The 13,436-nt window shown below is 37.5% G+C and overlaps 1 non-coding gene across 1 annotated transcript; it reads right to left on the bottom strand.

Moving 5' to 3' along the window:
• Nucleotides 1-1,488: 1,488 nt before the first annotated feature.
• LOC142180478 (small nucleolar RNA R71) lies at nucleotides 1,489-1,595 on the bottom strand. The gene has a single exon (XR_012709101.1). It is a non-coding gene; the product is annotated as a small nucleolar RNA R71 (small nucleolar RNA).
• Nucleotides 1,596-13,436: the final 11,841 nt, after the last annotated feature.

Below are 13,436 nucleotides of genomic sequence, written 5' to 3'. Positions count from 1 at the left end.
GGACCCCGTCCTAACATACCAGCAAGTCCCATAATATAACACGGACCTACTCGAGGCCTTAAAACACACATAACAACAAACGACAAATCACACCTCAACTCGAAATCAATGAACTTTGAACCTTCAAACTTCCACAACTGATGCCGAAACCTACGAAATCACATCTGATTGAACTCAAATATTGCACACAAGTCACATTCGATATTATAGACCTCCTCCGACTTCTGGAATCGGAATCTGACCCCGATATCAAAAAGTCCACTCCCGGTCAAACTTTCAAAAATTTCAACTTTTGCCATTTCGAGCCAAATTCAACCACGGACCTCCAAATCACAATTTGGACGCGCTCCTAAGTCCAAATTCACCCAACGGAGCTAACGGAACCAATCAAAACTCCGTTCCGACTTCAAATTCACAAAAAGTCAAACTTGGTCAACCCTCCCAATTTAAAGCTTCAACAATGAAATCCATGCTTCCAATTCGGTTCTGAATAACCTGAAACCAAAACCAACGACTCACATAAGTCATAATACATCATACAGAGCTACCCATGCCTGTAAACTACTGAGCGAAGTGAAAATGCTCAAAACGATCGGTTGGGTCATTACAGATCACAACCCTGGAATATTCGTCTTTACTAAATACACAACAACTATTTTGATGCTTGATTAATTAGCTACTTGTTAGAATTATTGCTTAATATAATTATACTTTTGATTTATGATTGAATCAACTGAATAATAATCTTGGTGAAACTAGTGGGTAGTTAACACAAGTCTCTGTGGGTTCGACACTTGATTTATCACTTTATTACTTGTACGATCACGTATACTTGCGTGTGCGTTTGGGAGCCACAAGTTTTTGGAGCCGTTTCCGGGGACTTGAATATTGACTACTTTCTAGTTTTTACTTTAGTTATTTATTTTGCCAATTCTAACGTTTCTTATTTGTTACCTTGGTCTCAGGAACTTTGATTGAATGCGAAGGGTCAGAAGCCAAGATAGACATTAAGGCTTTGACCACGAACCTGAGAGAATATTTCACAGAAGGTTGAGGGAAGCAAGGGACACAGAAAATATTCAGGCACTTCTTCAACTACCTGTGAACATGGCAGAGGAGCAACATATGATTGTTCAAGAGGTGGCGATACCCAGCATTACTTATATCACCGCCAGCATTGTGAAGCCAAGAATCACTAGGCATTTTGAGCTGAAATAGAGTGTGATCTAGCTACTACATGCGAATGGGCAGTTTATGGGTCTTCCACACGAGGATCCACAATAACACATCCTGAACTTCTTGGAGATTAGTGATACTTATATCACTAACGGAGTCACTCCAGACTATGTGAGGCTCATATTGTTCTCGTTTTCTCTGTTGGGCGAAGCAAAATGGTGGTTGAAGGCGGAACCAACTAATTCTATTATATCATGGAATGATCTGGAAAAGAAATGTTTTACACGGTTCTTTCCTTCAGGCAAAACTGCAAAGATCAGAAGTGAGATATTCGCCTTTAATTAGAAATCATGGGATTCATCATATTCATCTTGGGAAAGGTTCAAGGGGTTGTTCAAAAACTATCCTCATCACAACCAGACAAATGAAGTGTTAGCTCACACCTTCATAGAAGGGATCCATCCAGAGACAAAACTTATGGTAGACGTTGTAGCGAGAGGTCAAGTATTGGAGAAAAGATTCGATGAGATATATGCATTATTGAACAAAATCACCAAAAGAAATCCTGATTTGCAAGGAGAGATGGGTAGACACATAGTTCAAAAATCCGCAGGGGTCCTCGAGTTAGATGTTGTTTCTGCATTATCAGCGCAGGTTGCCACATTGGCCAACCAAGTAAATAAGATGACCTTGGTTAAGCAACAAGCTCAGCTAGTGCAACAGGTGCAGATATTTTGTGAAGTATGTGGAGAGGGTCATACGAGCGACTTATGCCCCGCTAATCCAGAGTCTGTTTGTTTTGTGGGTAATGAAAATAGGAGCCAGACAAACTAGTATGGGAACACTTGCAATCCTAACTGGAGGAACCACTCAAATGTCTCTTGGGGTGGAAATTAAGATGCTCGGAATCAGTACAGGCCACAAGCTCCTCAACAGCAACATAGACCACCACAGGCTAAACAACCTACAAATCCAATGAGTCACATTAAGGAGATGCTAAAGAAATTGATGGTTGACCAGCAGGCCCAAGCAGTAGCAATGAGAAATTTGGAGCGACAAATGGGGCAACTTGCCAGTGCCCAAAATACTCGACCAGTTGGAGCTCTTCCAAGAAACAGTGAGGCTAATCCTAAGGCATTTATCGATGATATGTCATTGAGTAATAGGAGACAGTTAGAAGAAGTCCCATCGAAAAAGAGAAAGCAAGTGACCTTTAATAAGAAATCGGCCACCATAGAAGCAGAATAAGAAAAGGAAAAAGAGTCAAAGAAGCCAGCTGAAGAGGCGGTGGCAAAGCAACCCCTACCATTAGTTGTGAGGCCACCACCTCAATTCCCTCAAAGATTGCAGAAAGTGAAGGATAATGCTGCTTATAAAATGTTTCTTGATATTTTGAAGCAGGTGCAAATCAATATTCCGCTGGTAGACATCTTGCAAGAAGTGCCCAAATATGCCAAATACATCAAGGACATAGTAGCAAATAAGAGGAGGTTGACAGAGTTTGAGTCTGTGGCACTTACTGAAGAATGTAACTCAAGAATTCAAAGCAACCTACCTCAAAAATTGAAGGATCCAGGTAGTTTCACTATCCAAATCTCAATTGGTAAGCACACAGTCGAGCAAGCTTTGTGTGATCTTGGGGAAAGCATCAATTTGATGTCTCTATCTATGTTCAGACAGTTGGGGTTTGGTGAGCCGCTCCCAACCACGGTGATTTTACAGTTGGCTGATCGCTCCCTTGCTCATCCTGAAGGAGTACTCTAGATGTGTTAGTTCGAGTGGGTTATTTCATATTCCATGCTGATTTCATTATCTTGGACTATGAGCCTGATCAGGAAGTCCCATTTATTTTAGGGCATCCATTCTTAGCCACGGGATGAGCTATTATCGATGTATGTGAAGGAAAAATGACAATGAGAATGGGTGATCGAGTGGAGATATACAATTTGTATAAAGCACTCAGATTGCCAGCCCGCTATGAAGAGCTATCCATGATTTCTGTAGTAGAAAGTGATGCTACATCATTGGTGCCTTATATAAGCCCCATAGATCCTCTTGAACAAGCCTTGATGGGTGATCACGCCCAACTATGCCTCCTAAGAGGTCTAGCGGTCGTTGCAAATATAATCCGATTTACAAGTCCGGAGTCGAATCCCACAGGAAAATAACGTACTAACTACAACCAATAGTTTTGCACGAATTCAAGTAATCAACCTTCAGAAATATTATATAATGATTGAGAGTTTACTCACTAAGATCAAAGTAATTAAAAATGCAGTAATTTATAACTAATAAAGCAAAAGTTGTAGACAAGATTTGTAAAAGTCTAAGGTTATGATTTCCCCTATTGTTGGAATCTTTCCCACTACATTTTCTATGAATTTTCTTAAATATTCTCTACCAATCGTGAGTACATTGATTGTCGTAGCTCTCTCTCGAGCACCTACCACAATTTACTAGACGTATTCTCGCGAACTACGCTAGCTGACATTAATTTACCGCTCACTACGATTGCACCAAGTCTTCGTTATCTCTAATTCCGCCATTAAACCCTCCGTATTGATTTCTCAACTACGTTAGAAGTGGTGTTGTTCAAAAATTACCTAAATATGTACTCTCTCTCAAGCAATATACACACTAAATAGGCATAGTTAATTGAGAGCTCTTCAATTAACAACAATGAAAATATAGTTGAACAAGTAGAGAAAAATCAAAGGCAAATCTATATTAAAAGCAGTAGAAAATCATCCTCCAATAGGTTCCATCAAACCTTAGATAAAAGAGTTTAGCTACTCATAAATACAACAACAATCAACATAATGTTTAAAGACATTAAACTACAAAATAAGGAGATAAAGAAAGGGAAAACTCGTTTGATTCTTGCTCCACAGTGCTTGACAACTTATTTCTTCTCCAAAATCATGTCCAACCCTAGAATAACTCGTTTGGGGAGTATTTACATCAATCTCCCGGTCCAAATCTGGGTTGGGGTCTTTTATCCCGTGACTTTTAATTACCATGCTATAGAGCTCACGAAGCTTGGTCTGTAGCGCGGTCAACCTGGCTATAGGCCTTGCAAAGCCTGGTCCGTAGCGCGATCAACCTGGCTATAGATCTCGCGAATCCTGGTCTATAGCGAGATCGACCTGGCTATAGACCTCGCGAAGCCTGGTCTATAGTGCGGTCAATCTGGCTATAGACCTCGCGAAACCTGGTCTATAGCACGATCAACCTGGCTATAGACCTCGCGAAGCCTGGTCTATAGCGCGGTCAACCTGTCTATAGACCTCGCGAAGCTTGGTCTGTAGCACGGTTTGGTTACTTAATGCTTTTGCGCTCTTTTCTTGCATTTTTATCCTCTTTTTGTGCACTTTCATTCGACGATTTCTTCTTATGTTCCTACACATACAACAACACAATTTAGCTTAAATGTCGCACAATAACTCACTAAACCAACAAAATATAAGATGAGTAATGTACTAAAAGTATAGCATTTTGGCCTAACATCAATGGGGGATGAAGAAGAAAGGAAAATGAGATGCTAAAAGTAATTGAGCAAGTACTTGACATGTCTTGCAAATATGTCCATGGGCTTGGGAGATTTGAGGAGCTGGACAGACCTATTACTCTGACTCCTCCTAAACCATCTATTGATGAAGCTCCAAAGCTAGAGCTCAAACCTCTTCTAGCGCACCTGCGCTATGCTTACTTGGGGAACTCTAAACATTGTCAGTGATTATCTCATCCAGCTTAACTGATGTGCAAGAAGAAAAGCTGCTCACCGTGCTTCGTGAGCATAAAAAATCTATTAGGTGGACAATTGTTGATATCAAAGGAAGCAGCCCATCATTTTGTATGCATAAAATCTTTCTGGAAGATGGACACTGCCCTAGTGTTGAGCAACAAAGGAATTAAATATGATTATGAAAGAGGTCGTGAAGAAGGAAGTAATTAAGTGGCTTGATGCAGGTATCATCTTCCTTATTTCTGACAACAATTGGGTGAGCCCATTGCATTATATTCCTAAAAAGGGGGGATGACTATTGTAGAGAAAGAGAAAAATGAGCTAATTCCTACTCGCACTGTGACGGGGTGGAGAGTTTGTATTGACTACAGAAGGCTAAACAAAGCAACCCGCAAGGACCACTTCCCACTTACATTCATTGACCAGATGTTGGGCAGATTGGCGGGACATGAATATTATTGCTTCCTTGATGGTTATTTGGGGTACAACTAGATTGTCATATTCCCAGAGGATCGGGAGAAGACCACTGTTACATGTCCTTATGGTACTTTTGCTTTCAAGCGAATACCATTTAGTCTTTGTAATGCACCAGCCACTTTCCAGAGGTGTATGATGGCCATTTTCACTGATATGGTAGAGCAATTCGTAAAAGTCCTCATGGATGATTTTTCAGTCTTTGGGTCTTCTTATGATGATTTTTTGAAGAATTTAGGAAAGGTGTTGGCCCGTTGTGAAGAAACAAATTTAGTGCTAAATTGGAAAAAGTGTCATTTTATGGTACAAGAAGGCATCATGTTGGACTATAGAGTGTCAAGGAGTGGCATTGAAGTTGATTAGGCGAAGGTGGAGGCGGTTAAAAAATTGCCTCCACCCATTTATGTGAAGGGTATCCGGACTTTCTTGGAACACGCGGGGTTCTATAGATGCTTTATTAAAAAATTTTCAAACATTGCTACTCGTTTGTGCAGGCTGCTTGAAAAGGATGTAATCTTCAATTTTGATGAAGCTTTCCTGAAAGCATTTGAGGAGCTCAAAAAGAAGTTTGTGGCTGCCCCATTATTGTAACACCGGATTGGTCCTTAACATTCGAACTTATGTGCAATGAAAGGGACCATGTTATTGGGGCAGTGCTAGGCCAGATGAAGGACAAGATGTTTTAATCCACATACTATGCGAGTAAGACTCTCGATGATACATAACTGAATTACACCACCACTGAAAAGGAGTTGTTTCCCGTTATGCTGGCCTTTGAGAAATATTCGGCATACTTGGTGGGAACAAAAGTTATAGTCCATACCGACCATGCAGCAATCAGGTATCTATTTATAAAAAAAATAATACAAGGCTATATTGATGCACTGGGTTTTGTTATTGCAGGAATTGGATGTAGAAATACGAGATCAGAAGATCGCAAAAAATCAAGTAGACGACCAACTATCAAGGCTGGAAAATCATGAGCACATGGAGGAAGGTGGACAAATTAAGGATGCATTTCCTGATGAGCAGCTTTTTGCTATCACCCCAGACCCTCCCCCATGGTACGCGGATTATGTGAATTATATTGTGAGTGGGGTACTTCCTCCTAAAATTGAAAAGAGGTTTCTACATGATGTGAACTTCTACTATTGGGATAATTTATTCTTGTACAGACAGTGTGTTGATCAGTTGATGAGGAGATGTATTCCTGAAAAGGAGGTGGAATTAGTGTTGTATGATTGTCATGCCTCGCCATATGGAGGTCATCATAGAGGCGATAGGACAGATGCAAAAGTTTTATAGTCTAGGTTCTTTTGGCCAATATTGTTCAAGGATGCCCATGCGTTTGTTAAGAAGTGTGACCGCTGTCAAAGAATAGGAACAATTACAAGGAGGCATGAGATTCCTTTGAATAATATCCTGAAGGTAGAGATTTTTTATGTGTGGGGGATAAACTTTATGGGACCATTCCCATTTTCTAGAGGAAACAAATATATCTTGCTAGTGGTTGACTACGTGTCAAAAAGGGTAGAGGCTATTGCATTGCCATCCAATGATGCCAAGGTGGTAGCTGCTTTTGTGAAGAAAAACATATTCTCGAGGTTTGGGACTTCACGTGCCTTGATTAGTGATGAAGGGACACATTACTACAATCAATTGTTGAATAACCTTCTAACCAAATATGGGGTCCTCTACAGAGTTACCACGACATATCACCCATAAACAAGTGGACAAGCTGAGGTGTCCAACAAAGAAATAAAGAAGATATTAGAGAAGACAGTGAGTGTGAATAGGAAGGATTGGGCTACAAAGTTAGATGACGCCTTGTGGGCATATAGAATTGCATACAAAACACCAAGTGGGGTGTCCCCATATAAGCTTATTTATGGGAAGGAATGTCATTTGTCGGTTGAACCTGAACACAAGGCGTATTGGGAAATTAAAACGTTGAATATGGACTTTGAAGTCGTGGGCGAGAAGAGGCTCTTGCAGTTGAATGAGTTAGCTGAGTTCAGGCTGCACTCATATGAAAATGCTAAGCTTTACAAGGAGAAAACAAAAAGATAGCATGACAAGTGAATCAAGCCACATCACTTTGAACCGGGCCAAAAGAAACTATTGTTCAATTCTAGACTTAAGTTGTTTCTTGGAAAGTTAAAATCAAGGTGGCCAGGTCCATTTGAGGTGGTGAGAGTAACTCCTTATGGTGCAATGAGTTGCGCGCTTTAAATGGTGAAAGAAAATTTTTAGTGAACGGGCAAAGAGTAAAACACTATTGAAGAGGTGTCATTGATCGTGAGAAGTCCAAAGTAATACTCGTTGATGAGTAAGAGAGGCCCTGCGTCGTGCCGCGATGTTAAATCAGGCACTTGTTGGGAGGCAACTCAATTTTTATATCTTTCATAGCTTAGCTTTTCAATTTTGTTTTAGTTAGAGTAAACTAGAGTTTTTATTTTCTTTGTAGGCATATAAATCATAGGTAGAATGGTGTGGGGTATGTAAATTGGATGTATAAAGTGCTCGGAGGGATCGGGGATTTCATTCAAAAAAAAGAGAAAACAGCGCCCAGCGCCACCTGTGGTGCAGAAAACATAAAGATTTCTTCCCCCAATGCCAGGCCTAGCGCAACGCGCTGGGCTGGGGGGTCAGGTAAATGTTTTTCTCTTTCGTTTACTATTTAAAATAACTCCCACACAGTGTGGGATAATACTGGGTATATTGTTGTTGTTGTTGTTGTTATTGTATTTAAAACAACTACTGTGAACAACTAATTTTTGACCACACCCAAATTATATACTATTTTAGTGTAAATATTTTCTTTAGGTCTAATCTTAATACATATATAGAACATATATATATATATATATATATATATATATATATATATATATATATATATATATATATATATATATATATATATATATATATATATATATATATATATATATATATATATATATATATATATATAACATATTTTATTTCTATTTGTAAAGAGAAAATGAAAATTTACAAAAAATATATGATTTATTTTAATTAGAATTTTAATAAGTAAACTATTATATTTTTCTTTGTATAATTTAAATTATAGTGTAAATATTTAATTTAGTTTATTTATATTTTTTCTTTGTCTATAAGAAGTGGGTTAGCATTTTTATTTATGTATTTTACCTTATCTGTTTTTAAATAAATAAATACATAAAAAAGAGTAAAAATTTTTAAAATAAAAATCTGTGGGTTTATCAGCCCTTTTCATCACGTCATTTATACAAATGACTCCCTCACTCACTTTGTTTATTTTCATTTTTTAAAATTTAAATAATTCCTAACTAACACCCTAATTCCCTCCTCCCAAAGCCCCATTTTTCCAACTCCATCATTATCTCCACATTTTTCCATAATATATCTCACCACAGATCCATCCCATATTGTCACTCCCCTCACGTCCCCTACTAACTTACACATAATCTTCCCCCCACTTCACAAAAATACTAGTTTCTGATCACTACATAAATGAGAACTGGACACACGAAAAAAGAGGCACCCAACACATTGGTACTTTACATAGAAAAATACACAATCCCACGGAAAAGAGAGCACAAATATTAATTGGTATCAAAGAGGAGGACTAACCCAATCTCAAGTTCCATTCTCACAAAGCACACAAAGTTGGGATTTTCCGTTCAAGATCTAGGTTTTAAAAGTTCTCGTTGAGTTTTCGATTTATGGTTCACTGTTGTTTGTTGCTATTTCAAGTTCGACATTGGATATCTATTTGTTGGTGTTTTCTCAATATATAGTAAAAATCTTCACCGCAAAGGTTTTTATTCTTCTCTTGTTATAGTTACTTTTTGTGTTTAATAATTTGTGGAAAAATTTAGTTCTATTGTGAATTTGTTCGTTGGGATGCATATCTTTAATTAAAATTAATTATTAAAAACAAACTATTTTGTAGTGACAATATATAACTTATTTGATTATCGAGAGCATTTTTAATATTTGTTTCAAGTATTCAGTAGATATGGTTTAAACAAGTTTCTGAATAGTCAACTTTAAAGTATATTAACTAAAGAATTAGTATTAATATATGGTTATGATATAATAAATTATTTAATTAATCTATGAGAAGTACACGTTAGGTTTTTCATTCTATGACACTCTCGAATCCATAAAGATACGGTATTACTTGATATGGTACCATGTAGTTCATGCTCTCATATTTTGATTTTCTTTTTTGAAACTAACTTAATGGAACTTTCAGTGGCTTCTGTTAAAGGTTTAGCTCATAATTTGCATTAAATAATTATTATTGTTACTTTTGTATATTATTTTGATTAGTATTATTCTTATATTAATGTTGAAACTGTATTATGGGAAACTTATTAATAAACTGAGCTTAGGTGAAAGTCAAGGCCGATTGATTGGTAAGAAAAATAATTGTGAGTGAGTGAGATATGTCACAAACTAATTCATGACTCGTTGCAATAAATAAATAAAAAATATTAAACAATATACAAATAAATGTCTCGGATCTGAAAGAGACAAATAAATGGAATACTTTTTAAAAAAAGGTAGAAAAGTTTTACACGCGCTGTAAATATTAGCCCATGTGTTCATACCCGAACCTCGGATTTATATGCTTAAGTAATAAAAGGGTCATGTGCGCATTCCTGCGTCTCGATATCCTTAAATTTAAATTAATTATGTTTTAACCATGTGTACATTTCGTACCTTGGTTTAACATCTACTTCAATGGAATACCTTGTATGCGTACCGCATCTAGGTCAACATAATTAATAAAATATAATAAATCAAGTGAAGCGGTAATAAATAAGCTATAATCAATAAAAAAACAAGAATAGCTAAAAATTGATTTAAGCCTTACATTAGTCAATAAAGCGACCGTGCTAGAATTACGGGACGCGAGGGGTGCCTTACACCTTCCCCTCGATCAACAGAATTCCTTACTCAGTTTTTTGTTTTCGTAGACCATAAATTAGGAGTCAAATCTTCCTTTTGATAAGGGATTCAATAAAAGGTGACTTGGAATACCAAAACTCAATTCCAAGTGGTGACTCTAAATAATACATAATCCCTTTTCAAAACGTCACTTCAATTAGAAAAACTCTTCTAAGTCTACCTCGTAATAGGGTTGTGTGGGAACAAAAGAGGTGTGACAGCTCTGGCGACTCTGTTGGGGAAAATTAATAAGAATTCGAGCTTTATACATTGATTCTTGTTTGGCTTTTATCATGTTTTGGATATTATTTTGTTTCGGAGCCTAATGTGTTATTTGTCCCTTATTTATCGCTTTAATATTTATTTGTACTGTGATATAAATTGTATCCTCTCTCGCACCCCTTTGAGTCTTGTGATAGGTAGTTATGTTGTGTTTGCCTACCAGCATCACAAAATTTCTGTCTTGAGATAAAGCCAGTTAGCCTACCAGCTTCCGGTGAAGGATTTAGTCACTCATGTTTAGGCGGGAGAGCCGTTAGCTAGCCAGTGCTGTTCTACTACTGGTGACGCTTGACGCTCCTCGGCTCGGGTTGTCCACCCGGGTAAGCCAGGTCAAGATACAATCTCTTCTAGGAATTGAAAACTTAGAAGAACAAGCCACAAGTAATGAATATCCCTAATAGGTTACGCTTTATTTGCATCATGTGCATTGGACTTAGCGGGACTCGGCACAGGGGTCGGCCCCCTCTAGGACAGGTACCAATTTTTTAGACCAATATGTTCATTTTTCTGTGCTACATGTAACATTATTTGATAGGCTTTACTCAAATGTTGACCGGCTTTAGGATAGATTGATTGAACAGGGGAGAGGGAAAGGGAAAATTTCCTCAAAATTTCTTAAATTACCCATTTGTTTTTAATAAAATTTTGAAAGGTTCTAATGTGTAAAATCACAGTTTTCAAAATAGTTTTTTTAGTTATTTTAACCGAACTACGCGGGTTTGATTCTCACCGGATGTGAAATACATAGGCAAACCTCATCGGTTCCGGCCCCCAATTTTCAAAAAATCCAAAAATATTTTCCTTTCCTTAATTCCTTCTTAGAATTCTTTCCTTAGAAAATTGAAAAAAATAATTATTAAATCCAAAAATATTTTTTTTTCTGAAGTCTTTCATTCGAAAAAAAACAAATTTGCAAATAAAAATCCAAAAATATATTTTTTTCTCCTTTAGAAGTCTTTCTTCCAAAAATTCAAAGAAAAATCAATCAAAATCCAAAAAAACTATTTTTTTTCTCCTTTTAAGAAGTCTTCTTTTTAAAAATTCTCAAAGGAAAAAAAAAGAGCTAGCTTATGTACTTTATTTCTGGTATTCCCGAACTACACAAGATATGATTTATGCGGCGTCATGATACATAGGCAATCTCCATCGGATTTGATCATTGCCATCAAATAAACTGAGTGAACAAAAAGAGAGAAGAAAGAAAAAGAAAGAAAGGAGTGACAAAAATAACAAGGAAAAACAAAGAGCGAAAAACAACCAAAAAAAAAAGCAAGAGTGAAAAAATACAAAAAGAGAACTCTTTGTCCAATTTGAAAAAGAAAACTGCAGAAAGTTTTCGTGAATGCTGTCAAATGGCGCAAGAAAGCCGCCAGTGTAAAACCTCCAATGGATGAAGCAGAAATGGTTACGGTCTTCCTACAGGCCCAAGAGGCGGACTACTTCCAGAACATGATGTCCGTTCAGTCATTTTGAGTATTACAGCCCCGTTCCCCCATTTACTGCTCTATTTGTGATTTATAACTGTATTATGACCTATCGGATTAGTTAGTTCGATTCTGGAGAGATTTCGGAATGAATTCAGACACTTAGTCTCACAATGGAAAGGTTAAGTTGGAAAAGTCGACCAGATATCGACTTATGTGTAAACGATCTCGGATTTGAATTCTGATGATTCCAGTAGCTCCTTATGGTGATTTTGGACTAAGGAGCGTTTCCAAAAAATTATTTGGAGGTCCGTAGTGGAATTAGGATTGAAATGGCAAAAGTTGAATTTTGGAAAGTTTGACCGAGGGGTTGACTTTTTGATATCGGGGTCGGAATCCGATTCTGAAAAATTGAAATAGGTCTGTAATGTGAAATGTGATTTGTGTGCAAAATTTGAAGTCATTCCGGATTGATTTGATGTTTTTCGGCACAAGATATAGAATTTAAAAGTTCAAAGTTCATAGATTTTTATTTGAGGTGTGATTCATCGTTTTGATATTCTTTGATGTGATTTGAGGCCTCGAGTAGGTCCGTGGTATGTTTTAGGACTTGTTAGTGTATTTGGTTGAGGTCCCGGGGGTCCTCGGATGAGTTTCGGACGAGGTTCAGATCAATTTCGTTACATATTGCATTGTTGAAGGTTGATGGCTCTCGTGTTTCCACATCTGCGGAAGAATGAACGCAGATTCAGACAGTTGGTCGCAGAAGCGAAGGAAGGCTGGGCTGGAACTGATCACAGAAGCGAGTTTTTGCACAGGTGTGGCATTGTTCTCGCAGAAGCGGTTGCGCAGGAGCGAGCCCAGGCTCTGCAGGTGCGACAAACCTGGGCAGAACCCTTTAAGTTCGGGGCTTCGCTATTTTCACCATTTTCGGATTTTGGAGCTCGGTTTGGGCGATTTTGGAGAGGAATTTTTCCACTCAACTTTGGGTAAGTGTTCTTGACTCCCTTGTGATTATATTCCATGATTTAATCTTCGTTTTCGGCGTTAGAATATTGATTTTTCGAGAGAAATATGAGGAATTTTCTACAATTTCATAAAAATGAATTTTCGAGATTTGAACACCGATTCGTAGTCAGATTTGAGTTAAATTTATATGGTTGAACTTGTAATTGGATGGGTTGTCAGATTTTGTGAGTTTCGTCGGATTCTGGGACGTGGGCCCCATGGGCAATTTTTGGAGTGTAATTTCGGATTTTGTGTTAAAATATTGGTATTTTGATATGGAATTAATTCCTATAAATTGTATGGACTGAATCAAATTTATTGTGGCTAGATTCGAGCCGTTCAGAAGTTGATATGCGCAGAAT

The sequence above is a fragment of the Nicotiana tabacum genome, chromosome 4, assembly GCF_000715075.1.
Source record: "Nicotiana tabacum cultivar K326 chromosome 4, ASM71507v2, whole genome shotgun sequence".
Lineage (NCBI taxonomy): Eukaryota > Viridiplantae > Streptophyta > Magnoliopsida > Solanales > Solanaceae > Nicotiana > Nicotiana tabacum.
Note: the sequence above shows the minus strand (reverse complement) of the source record. Positions and strands in the feature narration are given on the sequence as shown.